We start from the raw sequence: 18,886 nt of genomic DNA, 5'->3' as shown, positions 1-18,886 counted from the left end.
TGTGCAATGTAGCACATGTGTGCAGTGCCCATGGTGCAGTGTAGCATATGTGTGCAGTGCCCATGGTGGCCAGAGTTGGCCATCAGATTTCTCCTGGAGCTGGAATTACCAGCAGTTGTGAACTGCCTAAGTGCTAAGAACCCTGCTCCTCTGAAGAACGGCATCACTCCTGACTGCCCGGCCACCTCTTTAGTCTTTACCATTGATCTCAAGTATGTTTTACTGAGTGCTTCTCTGTGGTGTGAGCCCCGGGGCCATGCAGTTAGCTAATCCTGTGACATTGCGTCCAGCCTTTCCTCACTCAGTTAAGATGTTTCTTGACTCCAGACTAGAAAGTTGTGGATTTATGTCTTCTGGCTTCTTCTTTTGCTTCAGTCAGTGTGTCTCATCATACACTGGGACCAGGCTGGTCTATTTTTTTCTTTTCTTTTTCTTTTATGTGCACTGTATGTCTGTGGTGTCAGATTTTGGAGTTACAGGCAATTGTGAGCTGCCATGTGGGTGCTGGGAATTGAACCTGGGTCCTCTGGAAGAACAGTCAGTGCTCCCAACCGCTGAGCCATCTCTCCAGCCCTATGCTGGTCTAATAACTAATATATCATAAACCATCTCAGTGCCCATTAGGTACGCTGTAGTATACTGTCACTGTCATTCTCAACATTTCCTTTAGAATTGTTTCTCTAGAACATTTTAATCCAAAATAAGCAAAACAAATCAATACATATAAAAAGGGACTACATTAAAACTTGTATTTGAAGTAATGAAAAATGTCAGTATAGTCCATTACAGTATAGAAGGGAAATAAGTTTACTTGTAGTAAGTGATTTTGAGGCAAATTAATATCTTGTTAGTGATCAGTCCTTAACCTATCAAAGTGGAGTTTTCAACACCATTTTTCAGGTGATAAAAACAAAGATTGTAAGCCGGGCGTGGTGGCTCACGCCTTTAATCCCAGCACTCGGGAGGCAGAGGCAGGCAGATTGCTGTGAGTTCGAGGCCAGCCTGGTCTACAAAGTGAGCCCAGGACAGCCAAGGCTACACAGAGAAACCCTGTCTCGAAAAACAAAAAAAAAAAAAAAAAAAAAAAAAAAACCCAAAAAAACAAAAAAAACAAAAACCCAAAGATTGTAGTAGGCAGATTAAACAGACATGTGCTGTTACAGGCCTTGATGTCACTTGAGGATGTAACGTGAAAGTCAGCCAGGAGGAATTGTGGCACCTGGTGCCTGCTCAGAAGATTGACAGAGAGGCGATGCTGGAGAACTGAGCCATTTCGGTCCCCAAGGTGAGTACATCTCTTCTCCAGTTTTGTCTGACTGGTTTTTCTTGTTTTTTTGTTTGTTTGTTTGTTTTGTTTTTCTTTTGAAATCTGAATCACTTTTGCTGAGGTGTAGCAACCAGAAATCAGGTTGACACCTTTCAGTGTACAGGGCTGTGGGAAATATGTACAATTGGCTCCTGCTACCCAAATCGAGGTATGAAGGGTCTCAGCCCCTCAGAAAGACTCCGTGTAGCCCTTTACAGTAAGTTTCTCTCCAGTCACCAGCTTGCCATGGCAATGATACTTGAGACTTTTCAAATCTTATGAGTAGAATCATTAACTATATATAGTCTTTGGTGTGGCCTGTTTTACAGAGCATAAGGCTTTTGAGATTTGTGTGTGTTTCTGTCTGTTAGTAGTTTATTCTCTTTTGTCAAGTATTTCTTTGCATGAACATATTGAAATTTCTTCTTCTTCTTCTTTGGTTTTTCAAGACAGGGTTTCTCTGTGTAGCCTTGGCTGTCCTGGACTCACTTTGTAGACCAGGTTGGTCAAACTCACAGCAATCTGCCTGTCTCTGCCTCCCAAGTGCTGGGATTAAAGGCGTGTGCCACCACCGTCCGCCTGAAATTTGTACTTCTTATCAGTGGAGAGATTTGTCTGTTTGTTTCCCATCTTGGGGCTTCTATGAACATGTTAAGACCCTGTTTTAAAAAATGTACCTTAAATAATAAAAATGTGAAGATGGATTTATTTATAGTTTTCATTGTACCTTTGCCTCACCTGTAGCAGAGTTAGAATTGACAGAAAAGGGGCTGGCTAGTCTCACTGGTTACGAGCACGCACTGCTCTTGCAAAGGAAAGTCACATAGAAAAATCATCACACGGAAGAGACTCTGATGATATCCTAAAAGGCCGTATGGTCCTCATCAGGCATAGATTAAGGAAAAAAGATCAATATCTAAATACATGAAGAAGAAATTATTTACCATGTCTGTGTGTGTCTTCATTAATATCTGACAATTGATTTTCTAATTATGTAAACGTTTTGACAAGTTGTAATATTTTTTTTAACATTTATTTATTATTACGTATACAGTGTTCTGCCTGCAAGTACACCTGCAGGCCAGAAGAGGGCATCAGATCATATTACAGATGGTTGTGAGCCACTATGTGGTTGCTGGGAATTAAACTCAGGACCTCTGGAAGAACAGTCAGTGCTCTTAACCTCTGAGCCATCTCTCCAGCCCCAAGTTGTAATACTTTATCTCAGAAATAAACAGAGAAATATATCAATTTGAGGAAGTTTGCAAATAATAGTTTCTTTCTAAAAATGTTGTATCTAAACAGCTATTTCATCTGTAATATGAAAATGGTTAAAGACATAATTATCGAAGCCAGGTGTGGCGGCTCATGCCTTTAATCCCAGCCAGGAGGCAGAGGCAGGCGGATTGCTGTGAGTTCGAGGCCAGCCTGGTCTACAAAGAGAGTCCAGCACAGCCAAGGCTAACACCATGTCTCAGGAAAAAAAAGAAAAAGACACAATTATTAATTCACAGATGTTCACTATGATAAAGTGCATATAAACAAATTTAAGTTGAATAATGCTGAGTGTGAGTACATTTGAATAGTCTGTTCTAAGGATATAAATATCCCACTTAACAGATGTTTATTTTACACATATACGTATATGTATATAATATATATTGGAACTCATAGATGTAGAAGAATTACATCCCCTTGATCAATAAGTTATTCTGACATTAGTTGCTACTTTCCGCATACATTTTAATGACACATCTGTCACAGGAAGTGTGGAAATTCATATTTCCCACACTCCTTTAGCCCTGGAGCCTTCTGCTCTACGCAGGGCAGAGGGGCCAATTTCAAAGGAGCAAGTGCTTCCTGTTGGCTTTTGCGTTATCTAAGGTGGCTAATGCATGAGGCCCTTGGGGGTGCTGGGTGTACTAATGGACCCTGGGGAACAGCCCTCACTATGATGCTGTACTCTCTACCCAGATTTTAACTTATGTGATAGTTTCAATTACCTAGCTATCATGTCCCGTCATGTTTGGCACTGACTGACTCCATGTTTTGGCCATCTTTCTCCCTGTGACTCACGTACCTCAAGCATTGAAGAAAAACTGTAATCACTTGGCCCTTACCTTGCTCTGTGTAAAAGAACGTGGTCTTTTTTTTTTTTTTTTCTTTACACACTCAGTGCGATACCTGAAATCATCATTTGTTCTGTGGTAACTGGATGGGGAAGGGATAACTGTTTTCAAAACTGGTGCTAAAATAACCAGATATTCATGTATTTCACACACCTTGAGCTTTCTTTCATACACAAAACTTATTCCAGGCTGACGAGATGGCTTAGCAGCTAAACACATTCATAGCTCCTTGGGAACACCTGGATTTGATTCCCAGCACCCACAAGGCAGCTTACACCTATCTGTAGCTTCAGTTCCAGGGGGATCCAGCACCCTCTACTGACCTCCATGGACGCCAGCGCTGTAAGTGATACACGGCATACATGCAGGCAAAATGTACATAAAAATTGAATAAATTTAAAAAGCAATTATTCAACTTAAATCATATGCATTAGCAAAATTAAGTAAAAATATTTGTTTTAAAAAAATAAGCTAGTTTTGAGCCGGGCGTGGTGGTGCATGCCTTTAATCCCAGCACTCGGGAGGCAAAGGCAGATAGATTAATGTGAGTTCGAAGACAGCTCGTTCTACAAAGCGAGTTTAGGCAAGGGTTCACAGAGAAACTCTGTTTCAAAAAACCAAAAACCAAACCAAACCAACCAAACAAACAAACAAAACTCTAGTTTTATTTTGTGGTGTGCCAAAAAATTTAAAACAGAACACATCAAAAAAGCATAATGTGGCTGGAGAGATGGTTCAGAGTTTAAGAGCACTGTCTGTTCTTCCAAAGGCCCTGAGTTTAATTTCCAGCAACCATATAGTTGGCTCATAACCATCTACAATGAGATCTTGTGCCCTCTTCTGGTGTGCAGGCAGAATACTGTATAAATGATAAATAAATAAATAAATCATTTTTCAAAAGCATGAAACGAGCTGGGTGTTGGTGGCTCACGCCTTTAATTCCAGCACCGCGGAGGCAGAGGCAAGTGGAGCACTGTGAGTTCGAGGCTAGCCTGGTCTACAAAGTGAGTTCAGGACAGCCAAATATATACAGCGAAACCCTGTCTCAAAAAACCAAATAAATATAAATAAATAAAAAAGAAAAAGAAAGTAAACATTAAACATTTAAAATTTACTAGAATACTTTTTAAAGTTTTGTTGTCCTATTTTGCTTTCAGCAGGGTTTCATGTGGTCCAGGCTGCCCTTGAACTCACTTATGTGGATAGAAATGGCATGGAACTTCTGATCCTCCAGCCTCTGTCTCCCAAGTGCTAGGATCACACATGTACTCCCATTGCACTTGGATGATGAGGTCCTGGGGACCAAACCCATAGCCTTGTGTTGTAAGCAAGCACTCACCAACTGAGCTTCACTCCTAGCCTTCAGAGTTTTAGTTTTGTTTTTTTTTTTTTAATGAAAAAGAACCAGGGACTGGAAGAGCATTTGTCTAACACATATCTGACAAAGGATTTATACAAACATTATAGAAAGGAACATTTATGATAATTTAAACCTAGTTGATATGGACATTAAAGGAAAATATTACTTGGGAGGCAGAGGCAGGTGGGTTGTTGTGAGTTCTAGGCAAGCCTGGTCTACATAGTGAGTCCAGAACAGCCAAGGCTACACAGAGAAACTCTGTCTAAAAAAGAAGAAGAAGAAGGAAAATATTAAAATACATTTCACAGATGTCCAGTAACTTACTAGAAAAGATTCCCAAGCCCAGGTGGGTTGGTGGCATAGCGCAAGAGCATTGGTTTGAAGAGGAGATATATATTTATGGTTTTTAAAAAGCATTTATAAGATGGGCTATGGTGGGCCAGTGTGGTGGTGCACGCCTTTAGTCCCAACACTTGGGAGGCAGAGGCTGGTGGATCTCTGTGAGTTCGAGGCCAGCCTGGTCTACAAAGTGAGTCCAGGACAGCCAAGATTACACAGAGAGACCCTGTCTTGAAAAACCAAAAAAAAAAAAAAAAAAAAGAAAGAAAAAAAGATGGGCCATGGTGGCACATCTTTTAATCCCAGTACTTGGGAAGCAGACACAGGCAGATCTCTGAGTTTGAGGCCACTCTGGCCTACAGAGTGAGTTCCAGGACAGCCAGGGCTACACAGAGAAACCCTATCTGGATTAGGAGGAAACATTTTGCAGTGTGTTTACTTTAAGAATTTAGAACCAGGCATGGTGGTGCACACCTTTAATCCCAACTCTTGGGAGGCAGGGCCAGGAAGATCTATGTTAGTTTGAGGCCACCCTGGCTATGGAGGAGTGTCTATCTTTTTTAAAAAGTAAAATACAATTAGGAATGTTAGAAAATTTAGACTGTAAATTGTCTTCTAATTCCCTATGAAAACGACTGTTGTAATATTAGTACAATAGAAATGGCCTTATTTTATTCCGGTGCCTGCCTGTTGCCTGGACTGGTACCCACCATGTTCTGCCTTCTCCTCCTAGACCTGAACTTTTGGTGCAGTCAATTTTGAAATGCTCACCAACAGCCAACAAGTTAATTATAGATATGCTTTTATTTATTACCTGTTCATTACTATGGGTTTTTATAAATAAAAGTTGGGATGGTTCCTTTAGCTTAAGAAACAGTACCCCCCCCCAAAAGTGCACATAGAAATTTTAGGCGGCTCATTGGGAATTACATTGTTGGGCCGGTGAGATGGCTCAGCAGGTAAAACCACTCCTCAGGAAAGCCTGAGGGCCAAAGAAGCTCCCATCCCTGAATCCCAGTGCAAAGCCTTATGTGGTGATATCTGTCACTCCAACAGTGAGGTGGGAGGTGGAGGCAGGAGAAGTCCCTGGATGCTCTCGAGCCACTAGCCTGGATTGCAAAGCTCTGCAGCAGAGATAAGAGACACTGAGGCAACAAGATGCAAACCCCTGAGGCTTGTCCTCTGACCCCCTCACCTTGCTGAGGCAAGTGGGAGCCTGAACACACAAGCACACACACACACACACACACACACACACACACACACACACACACACACACACGCACACGCGCACACACACACACACATCCACATACACAGTCTGCTTTAAAAAAGAAATTAGCCAGGCATGGTAGCACACGCCTTTAACCCCAGCATTCATGAGTCATAGGCAGGCACATCTCTGTGAAGTCCAGGCCTTTCTTGTCTACACAGTGAGTTCCAGGGGAGCCAGAGATACATAGTGAGACGATGCCTCAAAACAAAAACAAACAAAATTAATTAGTTAATTAAAGTCATGTCATCTAATATGTTTAAGGTTTTTTGTTTGTTTGGTTGGTTGGTTGGCTGGTTTTTGGTTTTTCGAGACAAGGTCTCTCTGTGTTGCCTTAGCTGTCCTGGACTCACTTTGTAGACCAGGCTGGCCTCAAACTCACATGGATCCACCTGCCTCTGCCTCCCAAGTGCTGGGGTTAAATGCGTGCGCCACCACGCCCGGCAAGGTTTTTCTTAGAGGCAACATTAAGATTATATTCACCTAAATTGTACTAACTGATAAGAATAATTGAAACTCATTCTCTCACTGCCAATAAAACACCTGCCATAAAATCAACCAAAGTGTATGTATGAGTGACAAGGCTGTCATCAAATTTGCTCATAGGTTTCCTGTTGTTTAAGTTAAACTCCTAATCATTCTGTTTTACCAATAAATACTCAGGAGTCAGATGCTGGGGTGAAAACCTGCTAGCTCAGAGAGGCAGAGAAAGCACCCAGCTGACCTTCCTACTCAGCTCACATCCTATGGAAAAGGCCTAAAACACTCATTGTTCAGCCGACAGCCCAGGAAGAAAAGGCTAGAAAACCCAAAGCCGAAGACTTGCCAGATCAAAGCCCAAAAAGCCAAAGGCCGAGGAGCTCAAGAGCTAAAAATCTAAAAGTCCAAGAGCTCTTTCTTCTTCTACACACTGCCTTAACTAAAGTCCTCCTCCTCCTTAATCCCTGTCAGCTGGTTTCTTGCTCCACCTCTTGACCTTGGGTTACTTTTATTAAATCTTGCATACAGAAAGCTCTTGAATTAAAGGTGTGTGTTAGGGCTCAGCTACATCAACCAAAGACAGGATCTTACAGTTCATAATCTCAGGGATCACTGTGGGGTCAAATACCCTGCAGTAGTTTCCACTGCAGTTCCTAACATCAGAAAGGTGCGTGTGTAAGAATTCAGCAGCCCCCAAATAGGCACAATCTGCAGTTAGTGCTCTTATTTGAAGTTGAGCATGCGTTCAGGGTTTTTTGTTTTGTTTTGTTTCTAAGAAAGGGTTTCTCTGTGTAGCCTTGGCTGTCCTGGAACTTGCTCTGTAGACCAGGCTGGGCTCTTATTCATAGAGATCCATTTGCTTCTGCCTCCCAAATGTTGGGATTAAAGGGGTGGGCTACCACTGCCTGGCTTTAAATAGCTCTTATTATTCCAGAAGTAAGATCACAGGCCTGATTCCTATATGATGTAATAGTGAACTCAGTTTACATATTTTGTTCCAATGTACAGTTTTGCTCACAATATCTGTTCATGCATGTCTTCTCTTGACCACAGGAGCACATAGGAACTTTGTTGCATAACTTCCTGGAAAGATGTGAGTAATATTTATTCACCCCAGAAGAGGGCACCAAACACAGACAAAAAAAAAAAAGAGGCCTCAATTCAAGTCAAGTTTGATAAATCAATAGATTTATTGAGGTTACTTACAGGACCGTGAGTGAGTCACCAGTACCTGTGTCACTGAAGAACCCCACACACCAACATGGGTGACAGCTAACAAAAGCCAACATTCCTGGTGTAACATGCAGTCAGTCACAGCACAGAATAGCCTTTTGCAGTGGAAGTTTCTGGTTTCTTTAAAAACTCAGTTGTGTCAAAAAAAAAAAAAAAAAAAGAAAGAAAGAAAAGAAAGAAAGAAAACAAACAACTCAGTTGTGTCATGTGATATTTTTCTGGATGCTGTCTTGGGAGAGGGCATGTGATGTTTTGCTGAAAACAGACACATGAGATGACACGTGATACTTAGAAAGAATAAATAAAAGCTCACAGACAGTGACATTATGCTTTTGCCTGTGCAACATTTTGCTGATCTGTGCAACAAAATGGCAGTACAGACTTTTCCCTGTACGACCTTCATATTAAAATGCTTTGACCAGGACCAATGAGATGGCTCAGAGGGTAAAGGTATTAGCTGCCAGTTTTTGGCTATCTGAGTTTGATCCCAGGCCCCACATGGTCAAAGGAGAGAGCGCCCTGTTACTACCCTCCACCAGCATACACACATAGAAACACACAAGTAGATGCTCGAAACAATAGCATTCATTAGGGCTTTGTGATGGTGCCTTACTGGAGAAGTGTGTAACTGTGGAGGTAGGCTTTGATGTCTCATGCTCACGCTATGCTTAGTGTGGCGTCTCTCCCTCTAGCCTGTGCATCAAGGTATAGAGCTCTCAGCACCATGTCTGCCTGTGTGTTGCTGTGATTCTAATCATGTCGATAATGGACTAAACTTCTCCTTTATTAGAGTTGCTGTGCTCGTGGTGCCTCATCACAGCCATAAGACCCTTACTTAGACAAGCTTTGGCTTAGTTAGGGGTTTCTGTTGCTGTAATGAAACACTATGACCAAAAGCAAGTTGAGGAGGTTTATTTGGCTTACATGTCTAAATTGTAGTCCGTCATTGAAGGGAATCAGGGCAGGAACTCAAACAGTCAGGAACCTGGAGGCATCAGCTGATGTAGAGGCCATGGACGGGGTGCTGCTTACTGGGTTGCTCCTCAGGGCTTGCTCAGCCTGCCCTCCTATAGAACCCATGACTACAAGCTCAGGGATAGCACACTTACAATAGGCTGGGGCTCTCCCCCCGTCAATCACTAAATAAGAAAAGTTCCCACAGCTTTGGCCACCGAGACATGTTCTCAGTTGAGGTTTTGTGACTCACAGCTCAGAGATGAGTGAGAGGCTAAGCAGTAATGTCCTCATGTCAACCTGGAAAAGTGTTATTGTTAGGTGTTTGTTACTGAAGAGCCCATGCAAATGAAATATATCAAATTGGAAGAATGTGAGCAATTTAGTGTTCAGCCGAAAGCATCAAGATAATATCTGGACGTGGTCAACAGTTTCCTTCCCAAAACAGAAACCTTTCTGCAGTGGGCCTATTTGTTTTCATTTATTTATTTGTTTGTTTGTTTGTTTTTTAGACTGGGTCTCTCTATGTAATCCTGGCTGTCCTGGAACTCACAGAAATCCTCCTGCCTCTGCTTCTGCCTCCCAAGTGCTGAGAATAAAGACTTGCTCCACCACACCCAGATGTAGTTGGCCTATTTTGTTAATAATATAATCTCCAGGGTTTTGTTGTTGTTGTTGTTGTTGTTATTGCTCTAAGGTTTATGGTCTGTGTTATATTAATCCTCCCCTCTACTTCCCTTCTGCCTAAAATAAGCACCCCGACCGAATTCCAGTGTGCTTCCTTTTTTCTTATCTACCCTCGTACTGTCCATGGTATTTATTTTACGTCATTACCTACCTAGGGAATTCTTTACTTTTTTCCTCTCCCGTTTATATTACATCAACCTTATTTGCTTCAGTGAAATCTAGGCTTGCAGTGTAATATAAACTATATGGAAATAAGTTCATAAGATGTTTTCAACTTTTCTCAGTGTTAGTAGATTGCAGTGGTGGTCTCCTGATTCAGAGGGAAAATAAAATCAAGGACAATTACATAGGATGGGTTATGCTCATCAATAATAAAACATTGATAAGAGATGAGGAATTTCCAGAAAGCCACTTAGTATTCGTGCCTCTCCACTTTGTTCAATGAAGATTTCCTGCAGATGTGACTCACAGGGAGTGATCTTGCAAAGTTCTTCTGAGTCTGTCATTAATAATTCAAACCATTCAACAGAAAAGAAAGCCAGGCTATTGTAATGGATGTGAGAAATTGCCTCAATAGAACTTCAACAGGAGAGAGCTATTATAAATGTAATAAAAGCATGAAAGCTCTTGAATTTTACTTGAGATTTCTGTAGATTTTGACTGGAAATGAGATGAAATATTTGTGCAGGGCAGTGGTGGCACACACCCTTAAGCTTAACACAATGGAGAAAAAGACAGGTGGATCTCTGTGAGTTCTGGACCAGCCTGGTCTCCACAGGGCATGATTTCCTGGGATAAGAGAAGTTGCTCGGAGAGACAGCCTAGGATTTAAACTGACAAATTTTTCCTTAAATTTACTTAGTATGTTCCTTTTTGTTAATAATGGATTATATGTTCTTATTGATCTAAAGGATGCATACACATCAACCTTAGGTTTCTGTAAGGTAAAATGATGTCACTGCTCTAAAAATGGCCAGCCAATCTCCTTAAAAGTGGAGCTTCCATTGGGAGAACTGGTGCCAAAGGGTAATTGGCCTAAAAGATATGTTCTGTTGGTTGATGTAAGGACATACAAGCTGCATGCCTCCTGTGTCAAAAAGCTTTTGTATGCTGAGTTGAGGTGTCATTGCTCTGGCAGCCGGCTTATCCCTCTAAACATGAGCCACTTTCAAAGGAGACAGGTGGCAGTCACCTGATGCAAAGAGACACAGAGGACTTATGGTGACAAAATACATGTCAGCCTAGTTAGGTCCCAGAAACTCAAAAGCTATAATTCATATGCTTTAAAAGTGTCCATCCCTTATGGAGAGAAGGGATGAGACAAAACCACCCACAACAAGTGTCAAAACCCAAGTATAAGATGCCTAGGGTATGTATAAACTCTAAATTAAATAAGAGTTTATATAAAGTTTATTTAAAGCTTAATGCCTTTTCTTTTGCTCAGGGCAACCGGCTTGTCTCTAAAACGAGATACATTTTCTCAGGAGACAGGTAGCAGCCTATCCTATCCATCAGGTGCCATAGAGCCTAGAGAAGGACATTTAGAACTAAAGGGTGAAAGTCGAGACAAAAACATCTGCAATAAATGTAAAAACCCAGGTATAAGATGTCTAGGGTATGCATAGGTTTATTTAAAGCTTCATGCTTTTTCTTTTGCTCAGGGCAATCAGCTTGTCTCTAAAATGGAATACACTTTCTCCGGAAACAGGTATCGACCTGGCCTATACATCAGGAGCCATAGAACTATACAATCTTGTTTTGATTTCAATTAGATGATGATTGTATGTTCTTTGGTAATGGTAGCATTATACTTCCTCTTTGAAAGAGGACAAAGTGAAACATACCAGGATGAAAGGGAGACTGCTAACTTAAGTTTATATATCCATGAATACAAACTACAGAACCAGCCTTGATTGTTCTGTGCATCCTGCACACCTCATGCATTTATAGTTTTAGGACTTTATGATGCTTATGAGAAATTATATATTTTCAGAACAAAAGAACCGGACACTGATGCTGGATCAGACCCGACAGGATTCAGCCCCCCCCTTCCAGGTGAAATCACTTCTTGTCAAATAAGTCTAACAAATCATGGAGTCTGGTTTTCTGCTCAAAAGTGATAGTTCCATTTTTTTTTCCCTCCATGCAGTAGCATCTCTAGAATTTCTAACTTCCATTTGATGAAGCTGCACTTTGTGAGTGATTGCTGGAACAGGGATGCCTGTGATGTGTGCTGCAACCAGGTCTGACAAGTAGAAGATTCCCCTGAACTACTTCCTACAGGGCCTTTCAGAATAAAATGAATGTGAGGCCCTGAGAGATGGCTTACCTGGTAAAAGCGCATCCCACACAAGCTTAATAACCTCAGTTAGGTCTCCTGAAGCCACTAAAAATGAAGGTTGTGATAGCAAGTATCTGTAATCCCAGTGCTCAGGTTGTGAAAGCTTATGGATCAGTTACCCTGAGAGCACGGCCAGGGGAAGAAGAAAAAGAGACTCTACCTCAAAACTAGGTGGAAGGAGAGAGTTGTCCTCTGACCTCCAAAAGGGCAGAGAACACCTCCAACTCCACCTCCCCCACACTAAATAAATGAAAAAAGTAAAATAAGTGAATTTGACTTCTAGATCAACCTTGGATGCTGTTCTTTAATGCCAGTCAGGAAGGGGGCCACAATCAGTGTTGGTTGGGAGTAAGATCCTCCTCTTCCTCCTCTTCCTCCTCCTCCTCCTCCTCCTCCTCCTCTTTTTTTGGTTTTTCGAGACAGGATTTCTCTGTGTAGCTTTGGCTGTCCTAGACTCGCTTTGTAGACCAGGCCTGCCTCTGCCTCCCGAGTGCTGGGATTAAAGGTGTGCGCCACCCGGCCTGATCCTCCACATCTTTAGTAGTTAAACATATTATCAGCAAAGATCAAACCTTTATTGTATCTCTCATTGTTTTGATCTGTTTCTGGGGTTAGTTCAGCTGTTTCTCAAGAAGGCTGAAGGCTGCTGTGTAAGTCAAGAATAAGTCAGCCTGAAGGCACAAACGCTATCAGGAGGATCTTGGGCTAAGCAGTTCCTCAAAGGCCACCAGAGATTCATACAAAGGACTCCCCTTTCATTTAACAAAACAGATGGTACCAAAGGATACTGGGCTTTGGGCGAACCTGGGGTGTTAGAAATGGAGTTCTTGGTTGGTTAGATGAATGATGAGCAGCCCACTGGTGTAGTGGTTCTTAGAGACAAGTCACTTTGGGCCAAGTAACTTGTATAGAACGTGTATGAGTTTCTCAGGCTCCTGGCGCTTTCTTATACCTGGCAACAGCTTCTTTAAAAATACAAATTTCACTGGGCAGTGGTGGTGCACACCTTTAATCCTAGCACATGGGAGGCAGAGACAGGCGGATCTTGGGAGGCAGAGGCAGGTGGATCTTTGTGAGTTCAGGGCCAGCCTGGTCTGCAGAGCGAGCTCAGGATAGTCAAAGCTACACAGAGAAACTGTGTCTCGAAGAACAACAAAAACTCCCAAATTTCAGTGGTGGTGCACACTTTTAATACCAGCACTCAAGAGGGAGAGGCAGGTGGATCTCTGAGTTGGAGGTCAAGAGTGAGTTCCAGGACATACAAAGCTACACAGAGAAACCCTATCTTGAAAAACAAAATGAAACAAAACTTCCCTGTGTCTAGAGGACGGACACTAATGGCCATGGTCACTGACGTGGATCTTCTGTCGCACAGGAACTAAAATGTTGATAGTTGCTTTGGATCCAAGTACCCAGGTGACATTTCCCCAGTTCTTGGAGAAGTAGTGAGCACCTACTGTGTGGGTTTGGGCAGGGTTTCCAGAGGAAACATAGAAGCAATGGGATGGGGGTGCTGTTGGCCAATGCAATGTGGTATAACTTCCACATGAGAATGTAGTGTAAACAATCATCTGAGAGCTGTCAAGGTGGCTCAGCAGGTAAAGGCCAACTATAAAACTCACAACTGAGTCCCACTCCCAGTCCCCAGATGGTAAAAGGAGAGGACTGACGACCTCCACACATGCATTGTGGCAGGGGCATACAAACACGTACAAATAAATAAGAAAGTAAATGAAGCTGAGCGTGGTGGCGCACGCCTTTAATCCCAGGACTTGGGAGGCAGAGGCAGGGGGATCGCTGTGAGTTCAAGGCCAGCCTGGTCTACAAAGCGAGGCTAGGACAGCCAAGGCTACACAGAGAGACCCTGTCTCGAAAAAAACAAAACAAAATAAAACAAAACAAAACAAAAAAACAAACAAGAAAAAAGAAAGAAAGAAAGTAAATGAATGCACAACTTACAAATTAAAGTTCTCCCTGGCTGCTTAACATTCATTTATTAGATTAATTTCGGTGGCTCAGAACTGAGAAGGTGTAGGGCAGAAGCAGTTAGTCTCTGCTCTTTCTACTCCCTTGGTGTCAAGACTAAGGGTCTAGAGCGGGGTGGGTGGGGGTGGGGATCTCAACCCTCCCAATGTTGTGACCCTTTAAAACAGTTCATGTGTGCTGACCCCATCCCCCATCTGTAAAATTTTTTCCATTGCTACTTCATAACTAATTTTACTGCTGTTATATGTGTTTTCACAGGGGTCCTGACCCACAGGTTGAGAACCTCTGGTCTGAACTTATCTGAAGCTCAGCTTCTAGGAAGCTTGCCCAGCCATCTGGCAAGGCGCCTCTTCCACTTGGCTGCTCCCCCAGAGGCCGCAGCACAGGGTGTTAATGTGCCTTCATGTGGAAGGGCAGCTCTCCTGAGATGTGACTCCAGGGGAAACTACTTTTTAAATCTACTTAAAGCCTAGCCCCCAAAGCTACCCAGGAATTAATGAAATGGCTCAGAGGCCTAAAGTGCTGGCCAGCAAGCCTGAGGACCTGAGTTCAATCCCTGAGACTGTCCTGAAGGAGGGACAGCAACCTAAAGTTGTCTTCTAACCTTCACACGAATGCCATGGCACACACCCTGACCCCTGTACAAGTTAACTAATTAAAAATTAAATCTGGCACTAGAGATGGCTCAGCAGTCAAGAGCACGTGTGTTCTGGCCTCCACATTCACACGAGCACGCTACACACACACACACACACACACACACACACACACACACACACACACGGCAAATAAAATGAAAATAAAACTTTGATATTAGATCACTTTGCCTTTTGTGGTTCCCCGCCCCAACACAGTACCTAACCTCACGTCCTCAATGGAAAGCATGGAATGTGGTATTTGTTTGTCTTGCAGTTTGTTTAACAAGAGCCCACTAGTGCCCATTAGGTTCAGGGGGAGATAGAGTAGAGACTGAAACAGATCCTTTCAGAAAGATGCCATATCTTTTTTCCCCCCCAAGACAAAGTCTCTCTGTGTTAGCCTTGGCTATCCTGGAGTCACACTGTAGACCAGGCTGGCCTTGAACTCACAGTGATCCACCTGCCTCTGCCTCCCGAGTGCTGGGATTAAAGGCGTGCGCCACCACGCCCTGCTCAAGATGTCATATCTTAATGGAGACAGAAATGGATGGGTGAATTATACAGTGTGTTGGAGGGCGATGGGTGCTAGGAAGGTAACGAAGGCAGCAGTGCTTGGGACGCCCAGGGGATTCTGAGAAGTAACAGAGCCAGCACCTAAGGAGGATGACATCACTGCCTGCCCAGCGCCTTCCCAGAAGAGAAGATGTCAGAGGTTCCAAGGAGGAGCAAGCAGATGAAATTAAGCAACTGCAGGAGTTCAGTACGGTCAGAGGACAGCTAGCAAGGAGAACAGGAAATGATGCCAGGGGTGACAAGACCTCCACCATAGTCCATAAGTTCCAGGGAGCCCTAGACTATCCGGATCCCAGAAATGTAGAAAGGAACTCTCTCTCTCTCTCTCTCTCTCTCTCTCTCTCTCTCTCTCTCTCTCTCTCTAATTTTTGAAATATTTTTTGTTTTTACATGTACATTTATATTATTATACATATATAAAATAAACTACCTAGAGCAAGAAGAACCATGAAACAATCAGGATTTATATTAATGTTACATTCATAGTGTTTTGGCTATTTGTATTTGGCCACCTTGTAGAAAACATTTTCCTATCTTGGTGAGTCCAAAAATTCTGAATGTAAATCAATCTCTAGTTGTTTAGGGGTTAAGATGGTTTTTAGGTCTAGATAGATGTTTTAAGTTGATAGAGAAAGGAACTCTCTTGAGCAGATGGAAAACAGTAGGGGAGCTGCCCTGGTTCCACCAAAATGTAAAGGAACAAATGTGCATTTATAAGGAGGCAGAGGCAGGTGGATCACTATGAGTTCGAGGCCAGCCTGGTCAACAAAGTGAGTCTGGGACAGCCAAGGCTACACGGAGAAATGCTGTCTCGAAAAAACAAAGAACAAAACAAAACACCAAATAAACAACAACAACAAAAAGTCCTCTGCTTATAAATGTGAACAGTGCCACCGGGTGTGGTGGTACACGCCTTTAATCCCAGCACTCGGGAGGCAGAGTCAGGTGGATCACTGGGAGTTCATGGCTAGCCTGGTCTACAAAGTGAGTCCAGTACAGCCAAGGCTACACAGAAAAACTCTGTCTTCAAAAAACAGAACAAAACCAACCAACAACAACAGCAACAACAAAACTAAATGTAAACAGTGCCATCTAGTGAAAATCTCCAGTAACTCCAACAACATTCACTGTAAAACATTTCATGCACACATACGTCACAGCATTTATGTAGAGATCAGAGGACAACTCCTGAGACTTGGTTTCCTTTCTCCTCCCATTTGGGTCTTTATCAGCTCAGACATCTTGCCAGCCTCTTTGTAAAATATGTGTAAATACCTGGTAGTTGTAGGTAAAAACTGGTCCTTCATACCGTGCTGGCTTGTTTCTTTATTTAGTGAACCACTCTGATATGTGAAATATAACAAGAATTGATTCGGGATTGTCTTCTACCGTGCTGGTTTAATTAGCATAAATGTATATGCGATTATATTTTATTTGACTTCTGAGCAGTGAATTGTGATTTCACTTTGTCCTAACATGTCAGCTGTCTTTGGGAGGCCTCAGATTTGGGGTTATATACAAAACGACATACAGGCCAATGTCCCCTTAAGAGTTAGTGCAGCAAGGTCACCAGCACCCACAGAGTCCAGACAGTTTCTACAGTTAAAGTGCTTTGTTTACTAAGAGGAGAACAGGACAGCAGGATAGCTCAGTGTTGCGGAAGTTCTGGCTTACATGTAAGCATGTTTTGTTTTAGTCCTAGGTGTGGGATATGGCGGCTGCTCCAGTTTGTCCACAGCTGATAACTGCCTCCTGAGAGGAAGCATGATCTTTGGGTCTTTGCCAATGGGGATAAATGCCAGACCCAAAGAGAGACTGGGGGGCGGGGAGGGCTCTGAGAAAGAAGAAGGCTGCTTGCTGGCGCTCCCCCTGCTGCTCCTGGCTGCTGCTACTGCAGTGTGAGGAGAAGACGTCAATACCTGACGTGTCTGAGATTGGACATGCCCCAAGGAATCTGAAGACCCTGAACAGCAGGAAGCAGCTAAGGAAAACTACACCCCCTCTCCTTCCAAACCTTCTTTTTCCCATACCTGGTGTTGGGGTGTTGGAAGGGATTGAGGTAGAGTAGGGAAAGACTTAAGGAACCCAAAATAAATACAGATTTTAGAAGTATGCCGACAGCACAGTGGATTGTAGATCAGCTGCGGCCAAGCCTAATAACCTGAACGCAGCCCTGTGCCTCTCACATGGTGGGAGGACATAGCTGAATTCACAGCGTGTTCTCTGATCTCTACACATTTGTCATGTCATCATGAGCCCACACGCACACATACGATAAGTACAATATTAAACAGGAGAACACAGAGATGACTCAAGTAAAAAAAAAAAAGTGAACTCTGTTACCAAGACCCAAAGTCGACAAGGACAGAACCCATATGCAGGACGGAAGCCTTCACTGCATTGGGGAGCCTCTCTCTCTTAATGCCCTCTTCAAGTGTGCGCTGTTCTGTCAGCCACATTGGTTTCTGTGGTCTCCTTCAAAGCGACAGGCATAGGAGGGCCTTGCTGCTGTGCCTACAATGACTGGTCCTGACTGCTGAGGGACCCTGCACTGGCACTCCACAGTGGAGAGAGGAAAGGTCTGGAGACAGGCTGTCCCGTAGAGTGTATACTTAAAGTCAATGGAAATTACTCTGGTTGCTGTATCAGGTGAAAACCCACAACCAGCTGAAGTGCAAAAGGAAGTACGGAATGGGAAATGGAAGCAGGTGATTTCAAATACAATGTGCTGGGCCTGGGAGATGGTCCTGCAGATAAAGGCACTTGCCACCGAGCCTAATGACATGATGGAAGCAGAGAGTCAGCTTCCAAAAGTCCTCTGACCGCCACACGGGGTGGCATGTTCATACCCACACACAGACAACACACACATGAATACAAAATTTATTTTGTATTCAAGACAGGGTTTCCGGACCGGCCGGTGGTAGCGCACGCCTTTAATCCCAGGACTTGGGAGGCAGAGGCAAGTAGATCTCCGTGAGTTCGAGGCCAGCCTGGACTACAGAGGGAGTTCCAGGATAGCCAGAGCTGTTATACAGAGAAACCTTGTCGTGAAAAAAAAAAAAAAAACCAACCAACAAACAAAAAACAAATCAAGACAGAGTTTCTCTGTGTAGCCCTGGCTGTGGTAGAACTGGTTCTGGCTTCAAACTCAGAGATCCACCTGTTTCTGCCTCCCAAGTCCTGGGATTAAAGTACTGCCTGGCTATTAATCTCAAAGTTTTAATGAATTGTTCTTATTATTTTTAATTTCCTCCCTCCCACCCACGCCCTTCCTCACCCACCCACCCACTCTTTCCCCCTCTCACTCCCTCGCTCCCTCCCTTTGTAAGTGTAGGTGCCTGTAGAGCCTCCAAAGAGGGTGTCAGAGGTTACAGACGGTTATGAATATCTGATGTGGGTACTGAGAATCTAACCTGTGTCCTCTGCAAGCAGTAGGCACTCTATACGGTGCCCATGGAGGCCAGAGTAGGGTACCAGTCCCTGGGGCTGGACTTGAGTTGTGTATTGCATTCTCTAGAAGAGAAACAAGCACGGTTAACCACTGATCTATCTTTCTAGCACCTTTTCTTTCTTTTTATTTATTT

At 43.2% G+C, this 18,886-nt stretch overlaps 1 long non-coding RNA gene across 3 annotated transcripts in view; it reads left to right on the top strand.

Moving 5' to 3' along the window:
• The window catches only part of LOC311598766, a 40,362-nt gene extending 21,838 nt beyond the window's left edge, over nt 1-18,524 (top strand). The window contains exons 3-4 of one of the 3 annotated variants that reach the window (XR_014779662.1): nt 1,164-1,285; nt 16,996-18,524. This is a non-coding gene — a long non-coding RNA (uncharacterized lncRNA). Of the gene's footprint in view, nt 1-1,163; nt 1,286-7,940; nt 8,474-16,995 lie in introns of those variants that run through there. The other 2 variants (XR_014779663.1, XR_014779664.1) reach the window with 2 other exon arrangements.
• The last annotated feature ends 362 nt before the right edge of the window (nt 18,525-18,886 follow it).

Source organism: Acomys minous (genome assembly GCF_964271855.1).
Source record: "Acomys minous genome assembly, chromosome: 5".
Taxonomy (NCBI): Eukaryota; Metazoa; Chordata; class Mammalia; order Rodentia; family Muridae; genus Acomys; species Acomys minous.
Note: the sequence above shows the minus strand (reverse complement) of the source record. Positions and strands in the feature narration are given on the sequence as shown.